The sequence below is a fragment of the Sturnira hondurensis genome, unplaced genomic scaffold, assembly GCF_014824575.4.
Source record: "Sturnira hondurensis isolate 20B ecotype Veracruz unplaced genomic scaffold, ASM1482457v3 Scaffold0001872, whole genome shotgun sequence".
Taxonomy (NCBI): Eukaryota; Metazoa; Chordata; class Mammalia; order Chiroptera; family Phyllostomidae; genus Sturnira; species Sturnira hondurensis.
In genome coordinates, this window is record NW_028074503.1 from 40,652,804 (window position 1) to 40,676,453 (window position 23,650).

The 23,650-nt window shown below is 58.1% G+C and overlaps 1 long non-coding RNA gene across 1 annotated transcript; it reads right to left on the minus strand.

The window, feature by feature from the left end:
* Positions 1–5,790: 5,790 nt before the first annotated feature.
* On the minus strand, positions 5,791–14,110 carry LOC118980514 (uncharacterized). Its single transcript, XR_005065113.1, has 3 exons — positions 14,101–14,110; positions 7,213–7,215; positions 5,791–5,891 (listed from the first exon to the last, which is right to left on the minus strand). It is a non-coding gene; the product is annotated as an uncharacterized LOC118980514 (long non-coding RNA).
* Between the last annotated feature and the right edge of the window lie 9,540 nt (positions 14,111–23,650).

Genomic DNA, 23,650 nt, shown 5'->3' on the forward strand with positions numbered 1-23,650 from the left:
TGGAGGACAGGGAGGCATTTGCAGGTATCCACAGATAAAAGGTAGACGAGACATCGCTTCACAGCCATAGCAATAAGTCTGTTTGCACATTAATTTGACTTACAATCTATAGAACGCTGAAGTTCTAGAAACCGCTGGAGCAAAGAGGAATCGAAACGGTAAACCAGGGTGTTTGGAGCGGCGCCTCCCCTTCCCCGGCATATTCCGGTAAAAGTCACTTTCACAAGAGCAGGGACACTCAGAGGAGGGACCGGCAAACGGCACCCGTGTTGGAAAGCAAGCTGCAGAGTAAATGCCAAGCAGATAAGCATCATCCAGGAAAAACAGCACGTCAAAAGCCGCCGCGCCTCCGGGAGAGGCCAGGTTCGCGGAGCCACAGAAGACAGGGCTGCTAAGGCATCCCTGTGAGATTCCCTTCTGCAGGAGGCGCACGAGGCAGACACGCATGTGTCCCAGCACAGCTGTTCCTGTGCAGAAGAAGCCGGCGAGGGCGGAAGGCAACTCTGTCACGGGCCCTGACAACCTGCTCTGGCCACGCGCAGCTGAGGACGCGGGTAACCTGTCGGCTCCACAGTGGTCTGCACGAGAAAATGAGATCCATTCCTCTTAATTAAATATAGATTGAACTGGAATCAGCAAGTCGCTTTATAGAAAATATGCTCATCTTCATGCATAAGACGTGAGCCATGAAGACAGGACATGGTGTTGACATGTTTTCGTGTTTGGGGTTTTTTTTTCCTTTTTTTTAAAGGCTTCAGACTTGGGTTCAAAGCAAACCAATCCAACCAAGTTTGGCGGCTTCCCAAAGAGAACCAAGAGCTGTCTTCTTGGGGGGAAATGTGCACATAGTGCTACCAAACAGAAAGAAACGGCAAGAAATGTATAAATAAAGAAAGCGCCCATGCTCTGGAAACAGACGGGAGGACCAGGACTCCGACACCCACGAAGAGAGACAGAATAAGAAAAACTGTCACGTGAACAGGATTAGATCTCAATATCGGTTCGGCCGTTCCTGACGTAGCTCTCAGTTCATCAGACGCAGCCAGTCCCTGCCTCTCTCAGCTGAGTGAGGTGACAAGTGTGCAGCTCCAAGACCAGAACCGGATCCCCAGCTGGGGGGCCACAAAAGACATGTCTAGAAAGTTCTGAGATGTGACTGGCTGCTCTGGGCTGAACCAGGAACTGTGAGACTGGGCTCGGGGAAGCCCGTTCTGCCCAACGGGGCACGTGATCGGCCACGTTGCCGACCGGAGACGGGGCTTCTCCTCTCGGTTTCCTGCCGGATGGATACGTTCGACACAGAGATGTCACCACAACGGCTCCAGGAGCAGGAGGGACCGCCCCAGGCTGTCGGACCTCTGGGGACCTGACTTGCAGCACTGCCGTCCCAGGTGAGCCTCCCAGCCGCGTCATTGTCACAATACACGTGAGCGGGGACACCGCTGGTCCCCACCAGACCGGAGCCCCACGGGGGGCAGCCATCCGATTCCACATTTCAGTGCGAGAGTTAAACACGTAAGTGAAGGCATTGTAGCTCCAAAAATCAGACTACAGTTTCTCTCTTTGTTAATAAAGCGACCTATCGCTGACAGAACCATTTCTTCAGTTTTTAAATAAAAATATGAATGTTGCCTATAGGAAGTTCAATTGCAGGACAGACACAAATGAAAACCCTGTCACCAAGGCGTACCAGCAGCCTTGGCCGCATTAGAATTTAATAAGACAGGCACTGATTCGTTTAAGTCAGTGTTCATGGAGAGAAAAATGACCAACTTAAAGATTTTTCAATAATCTTCTGTCATAACTGCACAAAGCGTTTCACATGGCTGCTCGGGAGGAAACGGCACTTAGTTCCTGCAAAGCGGAGGAAGTGATCGTGGCGTGCTCTCGCTCGCCGGATAAAAAGGCATGTGTGAGCAAATGCTCCCACTCGGGAGACAGACTTAGAAGGACGGACCGCAGGACAGAAGCAGAAGTCCTGGCAGGCACGTGCCTCCCACAGTCGACCGTAGTTTCGAACCACGTGAATATTTATGTGACTCTAGTACAGAAGGCGATGTAAAGTGTAAATCCCAAATGACAAAAAAACGAAATAAAACTCAAGCTGGAAGCAATGGGCTGAGACTCGAGCCACCTCTCCCACCAGGTGGCCTGACCCACCCAGGGCCCTCGTCGCCCCACAAAGCGAGACACAAACATTCCCTCCAGGACTCTGCCTAGCCCCTGGCCCGCACGCCTGCCCTCACCAGGCCCAGGTGACATGCCCCAGGGACTGACATCGGGCACCAGGACAGTGACCCGACATCAAGGAACCAGGCAGCCAACCTGGGCCATGTGACCGGGAACAGCACGGGGCTCAGCGGGTTCAGGGCTGGGGACGGAGCCGTTCTCAGCAGGGGGCCAGGGGATGGGAAAGGAGTCGATGGAACATCCAGGACTGAAAAATAAAGTATCTGGAGTCACAGCTCACTGAGTGGACGAACAGCAGCTGGAGATGGCGGCGGGAAAGGTCCGCCCCCTTGAGACAGACCAGAGAGACGTCCCGTGGTGCCGAGAGGAAGCAGAAGGGAAGGGACAGGGACCATGGGGCCATGAGAGCCTGAGAAAGCCGCTCCTGGACGCCAACGGGGGAACAATGAGACCAGGACACAAATTAATGTCTGGGGTCGGAACGTCTGCGGTCACGCCCAACTCGGCGACACAGGTGAGTTTACAGGCCCGGCCGGCCTGGCAATGCCACACAGGACAAAACCAAAGAAACCACACTGGGTCCCACGGCAGTAAACGGCTGAAAGCCTGCTGCCCAGAACAACCCAGAAACGGCCAGAGAACAAAGACAAACCCTAAAGGGACAATGATTGGGTGGCTACAGCGACCTCGTGAGCGGCCACCAAGGCCAGAGCCCTGGCAGCAGTCCTTTGAAACGGCTATCATGAAAATATACTAACACAGAATCTTACATAGAATGAAAAACAGCCCAAATGAGCATTCAAGCTTCTGCTGTAGAACATGGCCAGCCGGTCTCCAAACTGACACGGAAACATCCAGGGCCTTGGAGGACGAAAGAGGTTTCCAGATAACAGTTTGGGGATCCTTTGTCCTTTCCTTCACGGCTCACAGGGCAGCGGCAGGAATGAAGGGCGTGGCCTTGGCAAAAACGTGCACACAGACCCACAGCACAGAGCGGAGGGCGGACGCACACGTGGAGCGTTGGTTTCCGATGAAGACACCGAAGGAAACCGACGGGAAGCAGCTTTCAGTGAAGGGGGCCGTGCACGTCACTGCTCCCCGCCGTGCAGACAGAACCTAACTCGAAATAAACCGAACCCTAACCCCGCGTCCAGAGGGACGTATGGGGACGTTGGAACAGGGCACAGAGGGCTCAAATTATTCAACGTGTGGTCAACAAGATGATCGAATTTAAAGACATTTGCTCTTTAGCCAGTGCCAATGAGGCGGCGAAAGTTCACGTCTCAGACCAGAGGTCAAGGTCCCCATGGCAGCACTAGATGAAGGACTGGTGTCCAGAACACACGAGGACGTCCACCACGCGCCCCTCGCAGCGAGACGGGGTGCAGATTTGCACACGCGCGTGGCGGGGAGGCCCGTGTGGGGACGGGGTGCGTTCCAGAGGGTGCAAAACAGCGTCCAGACGCTGGCGAGAACCTCCGAATGGAGGCCCAGCTGCGTGGGCGCAGAACCACTTCTGTTCTCTAATTTTGTCACGGAGCTCTGAAATAATTCTGTTAACTGTTTATCTTTTCCTTTTTTGTTTTTTTTAGAACCCGGCTTCTAACTCCCGACAGCGCGAATCTAAAACGTCGCCTGGGTCTGGCTCCTCCGACGAGGCGTTTACTCAGCTCCCAGGCCCCAGGCGATGAGTGACGTGGGACTGAGACCCTCAGACGTACAGTAAGTCACGGACTCTGCACCTCAGAGCCTGTGGTCCCGAGGCTTCCTCTGGCCCCTCAGAAGGGACGGGAGGCAGCCAGGAGGTGGGGGGGCCTTGATGGCAGGCAGAGACCCCCACAAACACCCAGGGGAGCATGCCCTCTGGTGAGCACTGCAGGGGGCGAGGTTCCCGACCCCCCACCAGGCTGGGGAAAGGGGGCTCCTCATCGCTGCTCCCAAGTCCCCTCCGCTGAGCCTGCCAAGGGGCTTGCTGCCAGCCAGTGGGACCCCAGTTATACGTGCTCCCTGACTTTCTGAGACCACACGGCTGGGCTGGGTCCTCACTGTGGCCTGGAGAGGGTGGAGTCTAGGGCCCCTCTTTGCTAGTGGGGCGCAGGGGGTGCGTGTTCCCTGTGCCGTGGGCTGGAGCCTCGTGACTGCCGTGGGAGTGGGGACTGTCCGGCCAGGTACCCCTCCCGGGTCCTCCCACCAGAGAGCAAGCTGCCGTGGGTCTGCCAGGTGTGGTCCGATCCGCCATCCGGTGCCTCTGGGTGGACGGCTGTCCTCTCCACATCGGGCGGGGGAGGACAAGGAAGGCCTGCCGCCTTGAGCCACACTAGGGGTTTGTTTCCAGATGCTGACGAGGCATTTCAGCCCTACTGTGTGTATTTCTGTGCTCCATTTTGTTGGGGGGGTAGCGTGGACAAGGCACCCGTGGCAGGTGTTCGAGAGTGTTCTCCTTACGTGAGGGGGACGGAGGCGTGTGTCTAGTGGGGGAGGGAGACAGACAGACAGAGGGACGAGATGGTCTCCGCCCCTGCCTGCCCCCCTCCCCACTCTGTATCCACACACATTACAGAGCATCCTCCGTGGGGGGGCCGGGCGGGAGGCGGGGACAGAACCGTGAAACTTCTGGCTGCCCTCCCAGGGCTCCTGTTGTTTCTTCGGGGGGCCCGCGGGGGGGCGGGCCGTCTGGGCCAGGTCAGGACATGCCAGCAAACTGCATCGCTTCTGCCTCGGTGACCGAGGACAATGACATGCCATATGCCAGTGGCAGGAAATGAATGGAGCTCATTTACTCCGCACTGGGCACTTCAGCCGCCAGCGTTCAGAGGCCGCCTGGCAGACTGGAAGGTGGGAGAGATGTGGGGGCCACCCCAGCCCCTGAGCCTGGTTAGGGGTGCAAGACTCGGGCCTGGTGCAGTGGGGGGCACCAGGAGGTAGCCTGCCTGGCGGTGAATGTCAGAGTGCAATTTCAGGACGGAACTGAGCGAGACCGCCACCCTGTGCTCCTCCCGCACCAAGGGGAGGGGAGCGGAAGCGTCACTGAGTGGTCCAGCTGCAAGGACACACAAAGTCCCCTTGGGCATGCGCGCCACGTTCAGTGCAGGCTGCCACACACACAGATGTCACAGCGGCCTGCCCCACTGGGGACCCTGCCACCTGGGCACACCCAGCACCCCGGTTGCCCCCAGCTCCAATCCGACCCTGAGCTCTGCCACGGCGCCCCGAGTGCCTCCGCAGGTGGAAGTGGGGGGCAGCCATGGTGACGGAAGAGCCGCTGTCCCTCAATGCTCTGGCATCGTCCTGGCCTTTGGTCCAGGACGGTCGTGGGATAGGCAGCAATCATGAGTCTCCCCGATTCACAGTCATTGCGAGTCGCATTGCAGGATGGCCGGCTTCGGGTGTCGTCCGGCGCACAGGAGCGCTTCTTACACAGGAACTACGCTGGTGGGCGTGTGTCTGGGCCGGTGAGCTGGTGTGAGACGCCTGGGGGAGAGGCTGGGCCTGGGGGCCCAGTGCAGGGCCAAAGGCGCACACCCTAAGGTGACTTCGAAGGCCAGTAATAACCCAGGCACATTCCTCCCACTGTCTTTTCTTAATTTTATCTGTATTGTATTTTTTCATCTCCCTTTAGTTCCCTTGGATCCCCTCCCCCGGCAGTCCCCACACTGTGGTCGTGTCCATGAGCCCTTCTTCCTTCTTGCTCAGTCCCTCCCCTGCCTCCCCCATGGCCATCACCCTACTCTCCACCTTCGAGTCTGTCCCCACTGCCCTTGTTAGTGTCCTTCCTGAAGCCTCACTGAACTCAGAAGTCTGCTGCCCCAGCAACTGTCCCCCAAAGAGCTGTGTTGGCAAAATTCAGAGTTTTCAAAACATGCTCAAAATGCATCATTTTGTAAAGCTCTATGTCCGGTAGCATAATTCTCGTGAATAAGAATCTGCAACCCTTCCTAAGCCCACCATTTGAAAGTCACAAAGAACTAGAATTTCACCCCAAGGCCACGTGTCCGACGGCAGAAGCAAGCGGGGACGTGCGAAGGCTTTAGGCCGAGTGTCAGTGAGCCCAGCTTGCCGCAGTCACCTGCCGGGGGCGGGGGGGGGGGGCGCGGGGGGCGCAGCCCACACACTGGGCCCCCACGGCCTGGTTTGGAGCCTCCCCTGTGCCGGTCTGTGCCTGTCCTCCTAGTTTTGTAAAAACTTTTGCTTTGATCATGAAAACCAAGGCGAGTCTAACCCTAAAAAGCAAAGATTTCAAGGGCAAGTGGAGGCGAGCCACTGACTCCCCAGGAGGGTGCACTGGCAGCGGGCCGGCAGGCCGTGCCGGGGAGACTCCTGCACCCTGTGAGTGGTGCAGAGCGTTGCGGCGTCACTGGCTCTGCCTGGAGTCCTCCGGGTCGCACAGCCTCATGCAGCTCTTGTTGCTAATTATGACTCCCTGCGGGCAGCGGAGGCTGTCAGCTCTGCTCGCCCCTCAGAGAGGAGCAAAGTGATCCCTTTTTCCGCTGCCAGCCGCTGCGCCCTGTCCCCAGAGAGGCTGTGGGCACGCTGAGTGACAAAGGCCCACCAGAGGGACTAACATTTGGGAGTGGTCACCAAGGTTTGCGGGGAGGCAGGCTCCTGGGGCTGGATGCTGTGTGGAGGCGTCTGGCCGCTGTCTGCGTCCCATGTGGCTCCAAGAAGAGCCGTGTCGGCCCACCATCTACGCCCTCGGCCAGAGGCACACACACGCTGAAGGCCTCTTGTCCTTTCTCCGCAACGGCAAAGGCTGGATGGGCTAGGCTTTCACCCCTGTCGTCCTCATTACTGCAGGGCCCAGGGGCCTTCTGGCAGGACGGGCGTGTGACGGTGGGGCAGAGGACCTGGAGCCGCAGCCGATTTGTCCGAGCGCAGGGCTGGGCTGGGCCTCAGGACTGCGAAGGGCTCACGTCCTCTTGGAAGCAAGAGAGGCTGCAACGTGGACAGGTGCATGCACCCGGCTCCACTCCGTGCGGGTCTGGCTGCTCTGCACCCGACTGAGGAGCCAGTGGGTGTGAAGACCCCCTGAGCGGTCTGGGCTCAGACGGCCTGGCCAGTGGGCTGCTGACCCGGGAGACCAGGGATCAGATGTCAGGGTGACGCGCGCTTCACTGGGTCCAGGCCGATGCTCACAGGGGAGAGGACAGGCACTTGGGGGGACGGACAGATCAAACGCATGTGCCTCGGAGCAGCTCCCAGCCCCGTGGTGCAGGCTCAGGCTCTCGGGCGACGCGTCTGAGCTGGCGCCTCCTGCCTTTTCCTCTTGGAGGGTGAAACACGCCCCCATTGTCCTCAGGGAAGAGCGGCGGGCAGCTTCATCACCAGCGTGGGGGTTCTCAGGGAGCGGCCCTGAGCAAGCAGACAGTTCTTGCAGGCAGTGGGCACAGCCCACCATGGGCGGCTCTGCTGGGCCCCCAGGGCCCTCCCCAGCCAGGCGAGGACACAGAGATGGACTTCAGATAGGACACGCCAGCCAGCAACTGAGGAAGACTCGGCACTCCAAGGAGACGCACGAGCGAACCTTTCCTTCAAATAATAATAAAAAAATTCCAACAGTGATACATTTTTTTCAAAGCTACAATGTTATGTAACAGAAGAAAGATTTGGAAAAAACCTGTAGGCTCCCCTGAGACTGTCGCCTAAAGATTCGCCACGCTCCTCCTTTGGCGCGAAGACAGTTCCTGGCCACCTCTCACCTGTGCCCTCTCCCGTGAGGGGCGCCCGTGAGTCTGAGTGTGTGAGCGGTCACGGCACCCACGCAGCGTCCACAGGACACCTTGGGGCCCCGTCACGAACTCGCACAAGGATGTTGTAGGAAACCTGAAGCAAGATCGAGACACATGCTTCTTGGCCCTTGGTGACTGTGTCTCTTGGTGCCCCGCTGACCCCTGGACGCTCGTCCCCAGCTGAGCCCTCAGGGACTCCTGAATTCCGGCCCCTTCTCGGGAGGGTGTCCGGTTACACCCCAGCAGTGCCCTGAAAGAGCTGCCATAAATATCGTACACACGGGGACGCTGGCGGCGAGTCGGCCAGGACAACCAGCATTTACGTCAACGTCAGCGAGGAGAGAACCCGGTTCCCTCGCTGTTTGTTCCGAAATTAGTCTCTCAGCCACTTTACGAAGAGGCCACACAGCGCGGTCAGGCAATAAAAGTAACGGCCCCCCTGAACGTAAACAGCTAAGCGAAGCATTAGGGGGGAAGATTGCTCAGACCATCAAAAGAGCACCATGGCTGCCACAGGTCAGGAGGGGCTATTTAAGCCGTCATCTTTGCCGGGGCTCTGCCTTCCACAGTGAAAACCCCATGCACGACCCAAGCCCACAGAGACAGGGCTCACTCAGGGTGCAGCAGCCTGCATCGGGGCAGGACTTCCCCAGGCGCGTGGACGTCACACGCTGGGGAAGGGATGCGTCTTTCGGGGAACTGGGGCCCACAGCCCCAGGCCGTGTGGAGGTCAGGACACGGAAAAGCTCGTGTGTCTCTCGTCTCGAGGGGAAGCGACATGTAAGCAGTGTGGACTTCGACACGGACGTGCCATCATTCTCGGCAAATCTGCCTCAGCGTGGACCTGAGCCCAGGAGCAGGTAGAAGGAGCGTCCCAGCCAGAGTGCCACAGGCCTGTGCCCGGGATCCCGCCCGCCTTGCACTGGGGGGCAAGCTCGGTGTGAACGTCAACCACAGCAGGATGACCGGCAACCAGTCCCTGCCCACTGCCCCTCCCTCCCAAGGCCCCTCAGTGCAGCCGAGGCCCCACGGTGAAGCTGAGGCCCCCCAGGTGCCGGAACCCCAGGCCCAGGGGCGCCCACTGCTCAGGGCGGTCAGGCGGCCCCTCTCTGCAGGCCCCTCTCGACCTGGCACTGTCCTGCTCTCGGGCCGTGTCTTCTCCTTCCCTGGACGCGTGTGCACTTCATCCGCTCCGCACAGCAGCAGAAGGGACCTCTGCCTCCTGAGGGCTTCACCGGGGCTCAGCCTGGGCACCCAGGTCCCCGCTGGGTCCTGTGCTCCCTCCTGGCCCCGGGGGCGTGGGTCAGTCACTCCCAGACCATAGGACTGTGACATCAGTGACAGGGAGAGGAAGGACATTCAAAACGGCTCTCTTTGGTAAAAGCAACGGGAAACCTGGCAAAAACAATCAGAGCCCACTTCCTGAGAAGTGTGGGAATTCACCCAAGTCTGTGGGAGCCCGAGAAGCGTCAGTCCAGGGGAGACGGCTGCACCCGCTGAGAGCAGAGACCTCCTGCTCCTCATCTGGCCCTGCTCCCACGTTCCCCCCCCACGCCCCTGCCCCCGGGCTCCACAGCCATCTGGGATCCTGGTGGACACGGTGACCTGGAGGGCAGCAGCCAAGGAGAGGGCCCCCGGCAGAGCCTCCTCCAGTCCTGAGAGCCACACCCCCGCTCGGTCCGGGCACCAGGCAAGTGGCACTGCAGGAGACCAGAGGAAGCCGCTGCCACCCAGGCTGGCACGGGGACCTGCGGCCCGAGCACCACCCATCCTGGCTCTTCCCAGTGACCTCGTCACCCCAGGGGACCAGGAAACGAGGAGACGGGGAGAATCAGAGAGCAGTTTCAGGCTGTGCGGGTGGCAGTGGGACAGCCCCCAGGCCCGCCGCCCTGCTCAGGCACCACACGCTGAGCTGCAGGCCCGAGAAGCGTGTTGTGGCCTTGCGGAATTTTCCAGAAGCCCCGGGATGCAGGCACCTCGCAGCTTCCTGCCGAATGCTTTCAGCGGATAAAAGACCCCAACAGACACCTTTTCTCAGATGCATAAATGGGCTCGCACCTCATGTTACAGGCCTGAACTTAATTTGTTCAATATCCCCAACACTAACGATGCCTATTTAAGACATCCTGTTAAAAGTTTGTAACATTAATTTAATGGAAAAATGCCAATATCACTCTCAGAACTCTATTAGGTTTTCTCCCTGTTAAATTAATGTTACTAACTTTTAATGGATGTTGTAATTAGATGTTATTATTAACGGGAATATTACCCAAATTAAAGTCAGACCCTGGGAGAGACCCGCAGGAGCACAAACACCCAGCGTCTGGACGTCACACGCCCGCCTGTGGGGCCAGATGGCCCGGGCCTCGAGCTCCCGGACAGGCCCCGGGGCCAGGCACCGGTGTGGGGGCACAGAGCGTCGCCCGGCAGGTCCCCACTTGGAAAAGGAAGCACTGGCCCCCCAAGCCCTGGAGGGGACCGACGGGGAGCCATCTCTCAATCTCACACCCGACGTGAAGGGCCGCCCTGCACCGACTGCATAGGGTTTGGCAGTTGGGAATCTTGTGGCGGGAGAAGCTCGCCCCTTCCCAGCCACTTTGAAGGGAGGCTGCTAAGCCGCCAGCTGTTATGAGCAACAGAGCAGAGACAGAGGGGATGCCGTGAATTCAGGGCTGCAGGACCGGACCCCAGCAAAGACGGGAAAATGACCAAGCCCTGGTGCCTGTCACCTGTTTCCTAAGGACGAGCTACCCAACCCAAGAATCAGAGCGAAATCCCCCTCCCACCCTCAGCTGGCCAAGGCCCCCAGGGCAGCTTTAGCTGAGAGGCCATCCGGACAAAAGCCCACCGTCCACCCCACCGGTCCTCTGCACCCATGAGCCCATGGTGAGGCCTCAGAACCCCTCCGCACCACCAACCGTGTCTGAAAAGAAACCACGTTTTGGTGAACAGACCAGTGAAGACTGAACAGAGATGTTTGTTTTCACCGTAAGGGCAGGAGAGCGGAGGAGAGTTTCTGGGCCTCAGTGGGTTTGAAGAGTGTTGTTCCAGAAGGTGTCATTGAATTGGGATGTTTCAGGAAGAGAGAGTGAGTTTCCTAAACCGGAATCCACATAGCCACCCGAGAGCTCGAACGTGTTCCAGCCAGAGCAGTGGCCGCGAGAGGGGACGCTGTGGGCACGCCCTGGTCCCAGTGGCCTCTGTGCTTGAGACGGTGGGCACCGTCAGCTCCCTGGGGAGGCTGGCCAAGCACCTGGAGTTTTTGCTGCCCCCACAGAGCACCGGGGCCAGGACTTCCTGCCACGGACACTGCGGTGGGAGCCGGGGTCTGCTCCATCCCGGCCCCAGAGCTGGCCGGTGTCCAGGTTGTCCCAGCCCCTATGTGGTGATGGGTCAGGGGCGGGCTCCTAGGTTCTAACCAGGGCATTCAGGCAAGGAAAAAATTGTCATAACAGGCACCTACATGAGAAAGAAAACTATCGGCGTCAGTAAGCAAGTTCAGCAGTTTCCTGGAAGAAAATGATGAATTTGGAGGCACCGAAGTAGTGCGTGACTGATGCCGGAGGGGCAGGTTCCTTTCAGGGTGACGCACCTTGGTGGGCGGTGGCACTGTCGGCGCGGCTCCGGGCACTCACTGGGCACCACTCGGCTCTGCGGCGTGAAAGCACAGGCTGCCCGGGCGACCCCAGCCACACCCCTTTCTGCTCGGCTCCCCGAGCTGCACCCCTCCCCCGCTGTGGGGTCTGCGAATCGAAGGGAGGAGCCTCCCAGAGGGTGGCCCACCAATGCCTCCGACACATGGAGCAGTTTTTAGCCAGAAAGTGCTTTTAACTAAGGTGGGTGCATTGTTGATTTAGACCTGACGCTATTGCACACTGAACAGACCGCAGCGCACCGTAAACATGCCTTTTACATGCAGCAGGGAACACGAAGATTCACATGACTCGCTTTATTGTGCTATTGGCTTTATCCCAGCCAGTGGTCTGGAACCAAAGCCGCAATGTCTCTGAGGTATCACTGTGCGGTTTAAGGAAAAGAAGGTGCTAATAACAGACAGCATCCGCCGAAGTGTGTCCACTCCCAGGCACCAAACAGCCAAGACCGAAAGCGAACGGGACGGGAGAGGCAGAAGGGCCTATTCACTCTGCGCAGCCGGCCGTCACCTCCCCCACGCAAATACCTGCTGCCCAGCGGGCCCTGGGGGCTCCTACTCGGCTGCTGACACTAACGCACAGAAAGCCATCCTCACGGTACGCGCTACTCGGTTTTTATAACCAGCCGCTGCCAAAACACGCCTTAAAGAAGAGCCTTCTCTCGTCTACATTTTGTAACACGTGGTTTCATAGAATAACAGTAACACCCCCCACTTCGACCACTCTGATCAGTCGGCGCAGAAATTTCCACTCGGGAAAAATAGGTTTGCGTGTGAACGGTCACTTCTTGTTATTTTCTGGACCGCAGAACCTGAAGGAGGCCCTGAGGCGAGCCAGCCTGGGGCTCGGACAGGCCTGAGTGCCCACCGGTTGTGACCGTCCCTTCCAGACGGCTGTCTCCCAACCGCGGAAGACGCTCACACTCGGGGGCTGAGGAAGGGGGGTTACCGAATTCACCCACCGTCCACATTCACTGCCGTGCGATTCTGTGACTCCCCGAATCAGGGCCCTGTCTTCAAAACAAAAGTCGTTTTGAAAGCGGCCGTGGTCTGCGGTTGGTCGTCCCGTCTAGTGTTTTCACGTCTGAGTCCGTGCAAGTGTGTCGGTGCACTGATTCCCTCGGTCGTGTTTCCTGAGTGTGCCGACCCCACCATCCTCGGCACTTGAAATTAATTGTCTCAAATGAGTGGCCGAATGAGTGGGTGAGCGAATGAATGAGTGACTGACGTGGAGGCCTGAACCCCGGACTCACAGCCCCCGGGGTCCTGCTCATGCTCTGTCCTGTCCCGGGGGCGGGGTCAGCGTGGGCACACAGCCACTTGGGGCCCTGGCTCTCGCAGGACAGTGGGGCTGACGCTCAGAAGGCGGAGACTTCCCTGGGCGGCGGCCTGGCCCCGCCCCTCTCCCAGACCGTCCATCAGCCTGACGGACACCTGCAGGACAGGACAGCAGGGCCCAGGCAGGTGCCGCCGCCCCGCAGCCTCGCCCTCGTGCGGGACCCGAGGGTACAGGTGCAAGCGCGGGCCTGGGGCGGAAGACCAGATGTGTGCGGCCCGACATCCACAGCCGGGAGACAGGGCGTCTCCTCCAACCCCGCGCCTGCCCCGCAGGGGGAGGACAAGCATGTCTAGGCTCCACGGCCTCTCTCTGTGACCGACATTTTCCTGGGAATCGTGGAAACCCCAAGGCAGAGATGAGGCTCCCTGTGGGTACAGCAGACTGTCACCAACTGCCACCCGAAGTGCACATTGTCAGTTCTCGGCGGGCAGTGGATGCTTGGCCAGTAACTGTAAACGAACCCTGAGAAATGACTCCTACGTCCTCCCCACTGGGATGAACCGAGGCCCAGGGCCTACTGGAAGGGTGGACGAGGGCAAAGAAGGAGGCGTCGCAGGCGGAGAGCTGGGCCCCACGGCGTGTACATTCGGGCTCTGAGCCACGCCTGCCTCGTGTTACGGGGAAAAGGCTGGGAGGAGGGGAAATACACGGTTTCTGTCTCGGTAACTCGTTTCTAAACAGCTTTCGGGTAAAAGCCTCAGCTCAGCCTCTCAAACTGCTACCCCAGCGCTGCAGGTTCGAAGAGAATTCTCCAGAAACACAAAGCCTGGCTCTCTCCAGTCGGAAGCAGAGAGAGAATTAATACCTGACCTTCAACACCGACTCCCAAACAGTGAGGAGTGGCCTGTGCTGGGATTTAGCCAGAGACCCTAAAGGAATCTACGTTCAATGCAGCCACTTCTGCAGGGCAGTTACAAAATGCTGGAATCCAGCTGCAGAGTTCGAAGCCCCCCTCGTCCACTCCCTGACGAGGCCCCAGGTGACGACATCGGTGACTTAGGAGGGCTTCCTGCCCACTTGGGGAGGGGCACCCATGCCAGCTACCGCCCGGCCCTGCCAGGGAGCCTGGTCAGGACGCGGTGTGGCCGGCCAGCAGGAAGCCCTGGAGAATCAGCAGCAGCCTCGCCCGGGGTTACCCAGCCAGCCTGCTGGCCTCAGGTCCTTGCTGGGGTCAGACTGCTGGCCAGAAGGACACTAAGCACCTGGCTGTCACTAAAGGGCCCAAGGACAGAAAGCAACTGTGTTCAGCCCAGGTTGGGAGTAGAGGCCAGGGGTGAAGTCTTGGGGGGCGTGGCCTTTTCTTCTGCAGCCACACCTGGCGTCCTGCAGACTTCTCTTGGGGGCTAGAGAAAGCCCTACGTGGCCTGTGATGTGCACCTGGACCGACCCTTCTGGCTGCACCACCACCACCCTGCAGGCCTGTGAGAATTCAGTGTCCTGTCGGGGACAGCAGAGGGAGCATCCTGGCATCACCTTCGGTCAGTGCTGTGGAGAGAGACCCTGCAGGGACAGAGGCACCAGGGCCCTCTGATGTGCCCGGGGCACCCCAGCACCCACAGGGCCTGCCCTTCCACAGATGGGGTCCAGGCCTCAGGGGCGTGTGTTCAAGAAGCCACACAACTGGCCACCATGTTTGGAAACCTGTTAAGAAAAAACCCGCAGCGCAGCCCAGCCAGGGGGCCCCGGATCAGGCACGGCTCTTCCTGAACGCGGTGTGAGTGCTCGGGGAAAGCGCCCCCAGAACAGCGCTGCGCCGTGTCTGCTGGACATCGCCCAAGTCCCGATCCCACTCTTCCCACGGGGCCGACGCCCTGCAGCCGACTCCATTGTTCGTGCTGACCAGCTTGTCACAGCCAGGTGTGTGACAGCAGCCCAGGGACTGGGGACAGGGGTGGCCTGGGGTCAGCTGGGTCGCCAGAACGACTGGGTAGTGACGGTTGGCAAGTTGAGAAGTGCGAGCCGCGTCTGGGAGACTGTGCTGCGAAACGTAAACGTGGGCTGACATGTTGTGCACCCGAGTCTGCCGGTGGCCAACTTGTGAGCTCCTGTTCCCAAACCGGCACGGACACTGGGCGTGGAGGGAGGAGGGTCGCAGGGGCGGCGGCCCTGGAGACGTGGGCGCTGCAGATGGGTCTTGAAATGCCTTCCAAAACACTGATATTCATCGCACTAATTATTCATGAGCAGATATTCTATCTGAACCCCCCAAACAGCGCCCCCTCGCCTTTAATTGGATTTTACTAGCGTGCCTCCATTGTTAAGCCAGAACAATAACTGAGAAAGCAGAGGAAGACCACAGCCCCGCGCAGTGACCCTATTGTGGTGGCTGATTGGAACAGGTGGGCCCACTGAAATATTTAGCAAGTCGCTTTGTTTGAGCTTGAATTGGAAAGTTTGTGACGATCCCGCACTTCTTCAGAGAGAGACCCACACCTCGGGCTTACCCATGGGTTTCACGCGGCCAAGCGCTGTGACAGTGAATGCCACGGTCACACGTGAGGAGTGTTCGGGCCAGACGGTCCGCGGGGCAGGGGACAGGGCCACTCCGGGCTGTGAGAACGTGGCTGCGTCTGCCTGAGTCGGAGCGAAGTCGGTGGACGCTGTGGGCGAGGAGGGTCACTCTGGGTGCTGATGGGCAGTGTCAGGGCCCTGGGAGTGAGCAGAGCAGGACCAGGCACGGGTGTCACGGTGACGAGGAAGAAGAGCAGGCTGCTGTGGAAAAGCCTCTCGAGGTGCCCCCTCGAGCCCCCCTCAAGGCGCCCTGCGTTGGGGCCACACTTCTTTCCTCGTTCCAAACCCAGAAAAAGGACGCTGTTGCTCCTCAATCGTTACCGCACGTCGGCTTCAGATCCAGTGACCTTTTCCCTGCCGTTAGAATTACTGACCTGCTCTGCATCTCCCCCAAGACACAAGTTGGTGAAATCAGAACAACCGATCAGCCAGCCGGGAACCAACAGGTGGAAACGATGACTCAGTAACTCAGAATTTTTAAAGCACTTCAAAGAGATCTGTCACAGAATGTGGCGGGGTACACGCAAACAACACGGAGGCAGAGAGATAAAAACTCAAGTCAGAGATAAAAACTAAACCAGGGCACACACACAGTGTGTGTGCAACACAGCTGCCATGTAACCGAAGATGCCCGTGCCCCGAAGTTTCCAGAGAGCACGCCCAGAACGCACCTTTCAGAACTTCCTCCAGACGGCTTCCTTCCTGCGTGAAAAATGCATGGCCACTGAGAGTTAAAGGTGAACGTTTTTCAATGACGCAAAAATTTGAATACTGACCACTCATTATCAATGATGCGAACTTTTAAAATTAATTCTCCCTCCTAGGCCCTTGAGGAAAAGGAAGGCTACCCCCGTGGGCAGGGTGTCTCCGGGGCTGCAGTTTCCACCCCGGCCTCTGGGGGCGCAACACACCTGGAAGTTCCCGTTCTCAGGAGAAATCAAGTTCATTTTCGCTGGAAAGTAAAACATGAGTTCCCCACTTTTTAACAGGAACAGTTTAAAATGCAACATTTCTGTGTGTTCCAACAGTTTGAGTGACTTAATTTCAAAATGACATAAACCGTCTGTCTTCACTCTGTAATTTTTAAAAAATGTTTTTAACGATAAATAGCAGTTGAAATGAGTTGATCTCCCAGTGACAAAGAATGTTCCGACTCTAAATGTAGTGTTTAAACAGTTATTCTAACAGTAGACTTGTCAAGTTGATGTCGCTGGGCATCATAAAACCAGTTTAAAACTGTAAATTTAACTGTTAAAATTAGCAGTTACGGGGTTGGCTGCTGAACCCTGGTAAAACGAAGAATAATGAGCAGGAACAGCCCACGCGTTCATCTCTTCCAGATGTCGGATTTTGTCATCTATTGTCACTTCTCCAAAGTTCCGTCTGGGATAGGGTTCTGCAGAAGGGGCTGCTTCGGGAAATCTGCTCGGAAACCAGGTGTCTGTTGCGCAGAGAAGGGAAAGCCCTGGATGACCAGTCCCTGCCAGCGCCTCCTTCCAGGGCGGCCGCAGCGCACAGCGTGTGGAGGCGATCTCGCTGCCCTGAGTCGACTCTCCTCATCTCCGAGGGAAGCTCGGTTGTCTTCAGGGCCGCCGAGAGACGATTCACGAGCGCCTGGGACTGAGGACTCCGCTCTGCCGGGAAAGCCGCCACCCCTGCTCATCGCATCGATGTGCCACGGTGGTGCGATCTGTCCCGGTTGCTTTAACATTACAGGGGCTAGGAGTGGCCCCGTCGGAGGGGGACACCGTGACAGCAATCGGTGGCCCGCCCGCACTCCCCCAAAGGGCCTCCCAGGTAGGTGAGTCAACGCTGGCTCACTTGACTTTTAAAACTTAACAGACGCTGGTGGTAACACTGCCATGTCCTATGTCACACACGCCAAGCACGAGTGTGAGTCTCTCCTCTGCACCCCGAAGCTGTGTCCAGAGTCTGAGGAAAGGGCATCCGCCACCATGGGAACCACAGGACAATGGAGGATCAGGTCCAGAAAGACAAGGAGCCTCACAAAGCCACAGGGCGCTGGGAGGCCCTGGCTGCCCCCTGGCCGCCCCCTGGCACTCCGGGAGTCTGGTGTGTGTGCCTTCCGGTGAGAAGGGAGCATGGAGATGGGCAGGTGTGTGCCAGTTTCACGGGAGCCCACCAGACTGGGAGGCAGGGCCTGCTGAGCTCATGAGCCCTGGGGCTCTGGGTCCCACCTCCTCCAGGATGGCCAGGGTCTGGCCGCACAACCAACACCAGAGCTGGGCAGCACTTCAAACAAACGGGCGTTACATATGCATCATCGTCCCATGGTGACTGTCACCAATGGGGCACTAGGAAAATCAGTGCAGGAGAAAGGACCCTGCCACACACCGTCATTTATGCTCACTGTCCCCCCAATATCAGCGTGGGCACCATCGCACACACAAGTGGGAGACCACATTGGGAGACCGGCAAACGTGCCCACGGCCCTGCGAGGCACAGGCCTGCATGCCCACCACGGTCCCTGCCAGGCCTCACGTCCCCTACACAGAAGCTCCAGACCCCATGGCTCTGTGGCACCTGGACGCCAGGGGGCCCTGCAGACGGTTACTGGTGCACCGTCTCCAAATCTGCCTCCCCTCCCAGGGTCCCCTCCCTTTCACAGCTCACATACCCGCCTTTGAGATCCCCCAGGGAAGCCCAGGGACGAGGGGGTTGCAGGAGGTCCCCACCTTCCAGGGACCCCCCACCAAACCGAGGGTGTCCTGAAGCCTGCACACCTGCCTTCAAGTCCCCTGGGTAGCCCACTTGGTGTGGCATCAATGAGACGCACCCTTCCACCCTCAGCGGATGCAGCGCCCCCTCGAGGTTTTGTCAGAAGTTGCCCTGAGCAATGCCAACTGCAGATTCTGGGTGAGGATAGCGGAAGCTGGAAACCCAAGGCCATGTCCTTGGTTCACAAACCAAAGACAAGGGGCCTGGGTGGTTCCTGTTTCCCTTTAATCTCAGGATCCACACAAGCCCCACCCCCCACCGACTGTCCTGGTGAAACGGTGGGATTTGTTAGTTCCTTTGTAAGTGCTGACTTTTATAGTCGGGCGAGCAAAGGTGTCTCTGAGGGGGTCAAAGGCTTCCTTCCAGGGACACCGCTCGCCCGCCTTGCCCTGCACTCAGCTGTGTCTGGGGGCGGGGACCCTGCCATCCCCGGTTCTGTCCCAGTGGGTGTGCTGAGGCCCAGGCTGTTGAAGGACCCCTGGCAGCAGCCCCCCAACCCTGGAACAGACGAACCGAGCCAATGAGGGGAGACTTGGACACACCTGAAGAGCGTGGCGGGCAGGCGATGGGCAAGATGGATGGCTCGCATTCCCCGGCAATCGGAGGGCCGCCCGGCGGAAGCCTTGATTGATGAAGCATTTAAGCCTCCCACAGACGGTGGCAGAAGGGCCGCGCGCCGCCCCACCGTGGAGCCTGAGAAAGACCTCTCCTTCGCAATTTGTCGTCTTTCACGATGTCCGATAACCACTTTCGACGGTGACTTGGACCAAAGACATTTCACTTAAAGCATCAGCGTTCCTGCCTCGAGCTGCCGTCCACATCGAAACCCCGGGCCTGCGCGGGCTGGCTCCGCCAGTTTTTCCACAGCGCCTCGCGCCAGGCAGCAGTATTCCAGGAACGTTTTTTAATTTGGGGCCTTTCTAAACATGTCCGAAGTGTCTATCGAGCGTCCAAAATGCATTCTGTCTGAAAATGTCGACGTAGTCAGAAGGAAGGTTCCCAAGATCCGTACTCTGGGCCTGGGATGAGGGAGGGCTGTTTTCAAAAAAAGAGCAGGTGCCCAGCCCCTGTGACTGCAGAGACAAGGCCCAGGGGGATGTGGCATGAGGGAACCTGGGGCCATACCGGCATGTCCTTGTTCGCCAGCGACCCCCCCTGTCCAGACACCCCACAGGCCTGGACAAACAGGTGAGGGACAGAACCAAGGTGACCAAGGGCACCCGTTCCAGAACCCACTGGGCCCTGAGGGTGTGACGGTCCAGGGGCACTCGTGGAAGGACCCGAAGTGCAGTGGGGCTGCAGTGACCTCAGACGTCCCCCCCAGGTGTCCCCAAGCACACCTACGACCCCTGACCCTGCAAAGCACCATTCGGCACCCCTGGGTCTCCACCAGGAAGCACAGGAAGATGCGGGCAGGAGCATTTGTGACTTTGCGGCAACTCCCAGCTGCTGTCCTGCTGGCCCTGCCCCAGGAGCAGGTCTCCTCAGAGCCTGGCCAGCTGGGGCAGAATCCGGCCCACAGCAAATACCACCCAGCAGGCCCGGGCACGCGGGGGCAGGGGCGCCCCTCTCCACTCTGCATCCATTACTATTTTACGAGACCACACAGAGGGTGCCTGCCTCGCACACTCTCTCTTTTTAATCACGGCATGTGCTATAAAGCTAGATGTATTGACGAGGAGGGAAGCCGGGGTTTGTGTAGCTCAGGGGAGGGGAGTGCAGGGGAGGGGACACTTTTGAAGCTCAGGACAGCCGTCCCCCAGTCCCTGAGCAGAGGGTGCTCTGTGAAGTCACTGGGATGGTTTTGACCAGGGAGCCCATCTCCCAACCCACAGACTGGGGGCTCGGATCCCAGCCAGGAGTGAAGCCCCACAGACAGGGGCTTCCTCCTCTGGACAAGGAGCCGGGCCCTCCCAGTGGTGCCAGGCCCCAGACTGTGGGCCAGACCAAGGGTGCTCAGACCACCATGGACCCTCCCACAGGTCCCGCACCCTCTCCTTCATCCGTTACTCCCATCAGCACCCACCCTGGGCCCATGCACCCTCTGCGCTCTGCACACCCGCGCTTCCCAGGTGTGCACCTAGGTGGGGCACACTCACTGAGGGTCCACGCTTGGTGCTCCCCAAGCTGTTCATCACCACCCACCTTTGTGGGAGAAAAGGGAGGAATTACCAGGCTGGTCCCAGAGGCCATGCACGTCCAGCAGTGTGTCCACAGCCAGAGTCACTGCCATGGTCGTAGGCCCCATCTCACCCCCAGACAGGTGGGTGCTGGGTACACAGCGAGCTCTGCAGTGTGGACAGGTGAGCTGGGCAGTGTTATAGGTATTTTCCTATGAATTTATAAACTACAGTGACAGCCAGAAATGAGAGGACTCGGGAATGTTCAGGATTCGAAAGCCAGATGGCAGGAAGACAGCGCGCCTGGTGACACAGATCACACCCAGAGTGCACCCGGGGTACGGCGCTGCCCAGCGCTGTCAGACATGCCCAGGTGGCTCCCGCCCCCGCCCCTGGCTTCCTCACGCAGGTTTCTGCGGCAGCGGGTTTTCCGTGCCAGGCACACGGCCCTGTGGTCTCCAGGGGTGGACAGGGGCCCTTGATGTCCCAGAGGCAGAACCCCCTTAGCCCTGGAGCAGAAGCCTCTGTGTTTGTCCCTCGACCATTGACTGGATAGCGGTGGATCAGCTCCTGCCACCTCCCCCACCCGAGTGAGCTTTGGCAGATTCGTTTGGCAGGTGTGTGCTGGTCTGCTCTGGCAGAGTGTGCTCACTGCCCAGCCAGCGTCCACTCTCTCTTTCTCTCCTGCTTGTACTTGGCAGGGCGATGTGCCCAAACTAGTATTTTATTTCCAGCCTCTCTTGCACCCAGGTAGGAATTTCTAAAACCTATCATTTGCAGTCATTGGGTAAAATTTCTACAAAAGAAAATTACTCAGCCGGGATTTGTTCCTTTTTTGACTTACTCTACATCTTCCTCTTCTGAATTGGGATGTGAACACAATGGCTGGAAATCCGCAGCCACCCTGTGAGCATGAGGCAACTTTGGGGCTGGAAAGCAAGCATGTGTTGAGGGTGGCAGAAGAAAAAGACAGCAGGAGCCAGGGAGAGCCTGGACCTATAGCGCCAGGCTTGAACAGCCTGTCCCCAGATAAACGAGCCCCTCATTTATGTAAGCCAGGGATACTGGGGGGCCTACAACTCTGTGACAGCCAAACACAACTTCTAAGTGACATCCGTTTTTTTATCTCACAAAAACAATAGACATGCATGTTTATACTCCATCGTAATCATTGTAAAGCAGCAGCAAAACCATGCTGCAAGACCTGGTCACCTCAGGGCCACTTCATGCTAATGTCACGATCAACGCTCGGGGGAAATGGGTCATTCCACGGGACGGGTAGTCACATGTGTATGTAGGGTCTTCCAGAGCTGCGGCTTTACCTACAGAGGTGAACGCTGACAGCTTGGCAGGCTAACAAGAGAGACTCAGGTATGTGAGGATGAAGGTGTCCCTCAGTCATGGCCCAAGTTTGGATGGAGGGCCACCTGGGTCGCCCACGTGTTGGTCCAGCCTTGAAAGAAGCAACCTTCCCCAAAACAGAGTGACCGACTCAATGAGACACCAAGGGGGCCCTGAGCAGGGTGACCGACAGGAAGGAGCCTAGTAAAGGCGGACATGTGGAGAAGGCAGAGACCCGCCTGCAAATGAAAACTGTGTCGCTGTGTGTCCAGGAGCTTGGACCACATATCAGTAGCCTTCCGTTGTGGTTCTATCTCCAGTCAGAATGAACAAACATCGGACAGGTTTAAGAATCCGTGGGACGGCCCAAGAGGATGCGGGACTTTCCGTCAGGAGGGCGGTGTGGATGCGGGGGACTGGGGACTGCAGGTGGCTGGCCGAGGTCGAGGACCGCCGCAGCAAAGGCCGACCTCCCACCACCGTGAACAGTCGGTGCTGGCACAGAGTCCCAGGGACGGGCCCGCCCACTCTCGCCCGCTGCCCGGCCCCAACTGCCACCCCCAGCGGACGTTCTCAAGGTCCCGGGATCCCTCAGACCCATCCCCGTATCTGGCACCCACGTGGCAAACAGAAACGCCTCATGGCCGAATTTGTGTTTAAGTTTCGAGCGAGACGTTTACAGAGTTTGCTGTTGTCCCGCGCAGCGTTCACCGCCCGACAACAAAGGCTCGGAGGGCAGCGTCGGATCGGAGGAGTCATTTAAAGACTGAAAGCGAGCTCAGTGCTGATCCAAGGGGCCTGTTCTCTGGCTCTTTGAAGAAGGTACTGGATCTGCTCTCAATTTGAGGAGTAACCAGCTGACTCACCACGGAAACGTGATCCTGGTATAAACAACCGAGCATCACAATCAATTGAGCAAGAAGTGCCCTCCGGGGGGGCCTTGGGTGGGGGCGGTTGCTATGGGAAGAAATGCAGGGTGTGGAAATGGAGGGGTGCCATGGTCTCCGCCTCCCGGTGGTCGCCACGGAGACCCCAGCTCCCCCCTGCACTTCAGAGGGAGCCACTCCTCCCATTAAATGAGAGTAAAACCCATCGCGCAGCCCCCTGGGCTGAATTCGGGGCGCGATTCCCTCCCAGGGCTGTGCGATCTAGCTGAGGCCTCCTGTCGGAGGGGCCCGTGGAAATGAGCAAAACCTGCGACGTGACAGTGAGTGGAAGTAGAAATTCTAATAGTAAGTTTCTATTTTTCCATCTGCCTGAAGGAGGGTTGCTAACCACGGGGAAAAAGTGCAGTTGACCTTTGAGGACTGACAAAACAAGCGTGACATTTGACAGTAATAGCTGGCACGGAATCCACTTCCACTTGAGTTTTTAATAGCACTCTGCAGGCTGGAGCGCGCCGGCAGTGTGCGCGCATGCGCGCGCAGGGACTGGGTGGGGGCGGGGCTGCACGCGCCTCATTTCTTGCAGCAATCTCCACACAGCTGGATGTCACCCAAGTATTTCAACGTGTTTTGATCGTTTGAAAAGATTTAAAGCATTATTTTGCTGCAAATTTTGACAAAGTGATTCTACCAAATTAACCAGTTGCTCCAAGTGGCACAGTTTATCATTAATTCGTAATTTACGTTATATTTTAAAGGCAATCACCTCTAGAATGCCTTCCTGTAAGAATCTTTTGTTTCCAAAATTCTCGATTCATACATCTTGCCAAAGAATCAATAGTATCTCTGCTTCTAAACTTCTCTGTTGGGATCTTCATCCGTGCAACTGTGAATTAATTAGAACGATAACTTTACATCCACCTCGCCGTTAAAGTGAAAAATAGCTTTTGTGTCCCGATTCAAGCTTCGGACGCAAGGGTTTGTCGTTCCTGGACACACGGCAGCAGAGAGACAGCGGGACTCGGGGACCGGACCGCACGTGGCCCGACGGGAGCGGGCAGGGCAGGAGCTGGGACTGGCCCAGGCTGCGGGTTGGGGAGGGCGAGCAGCTCAGGATTCGTCTCCTGGGGCGGAGGCAGGACCTGCGG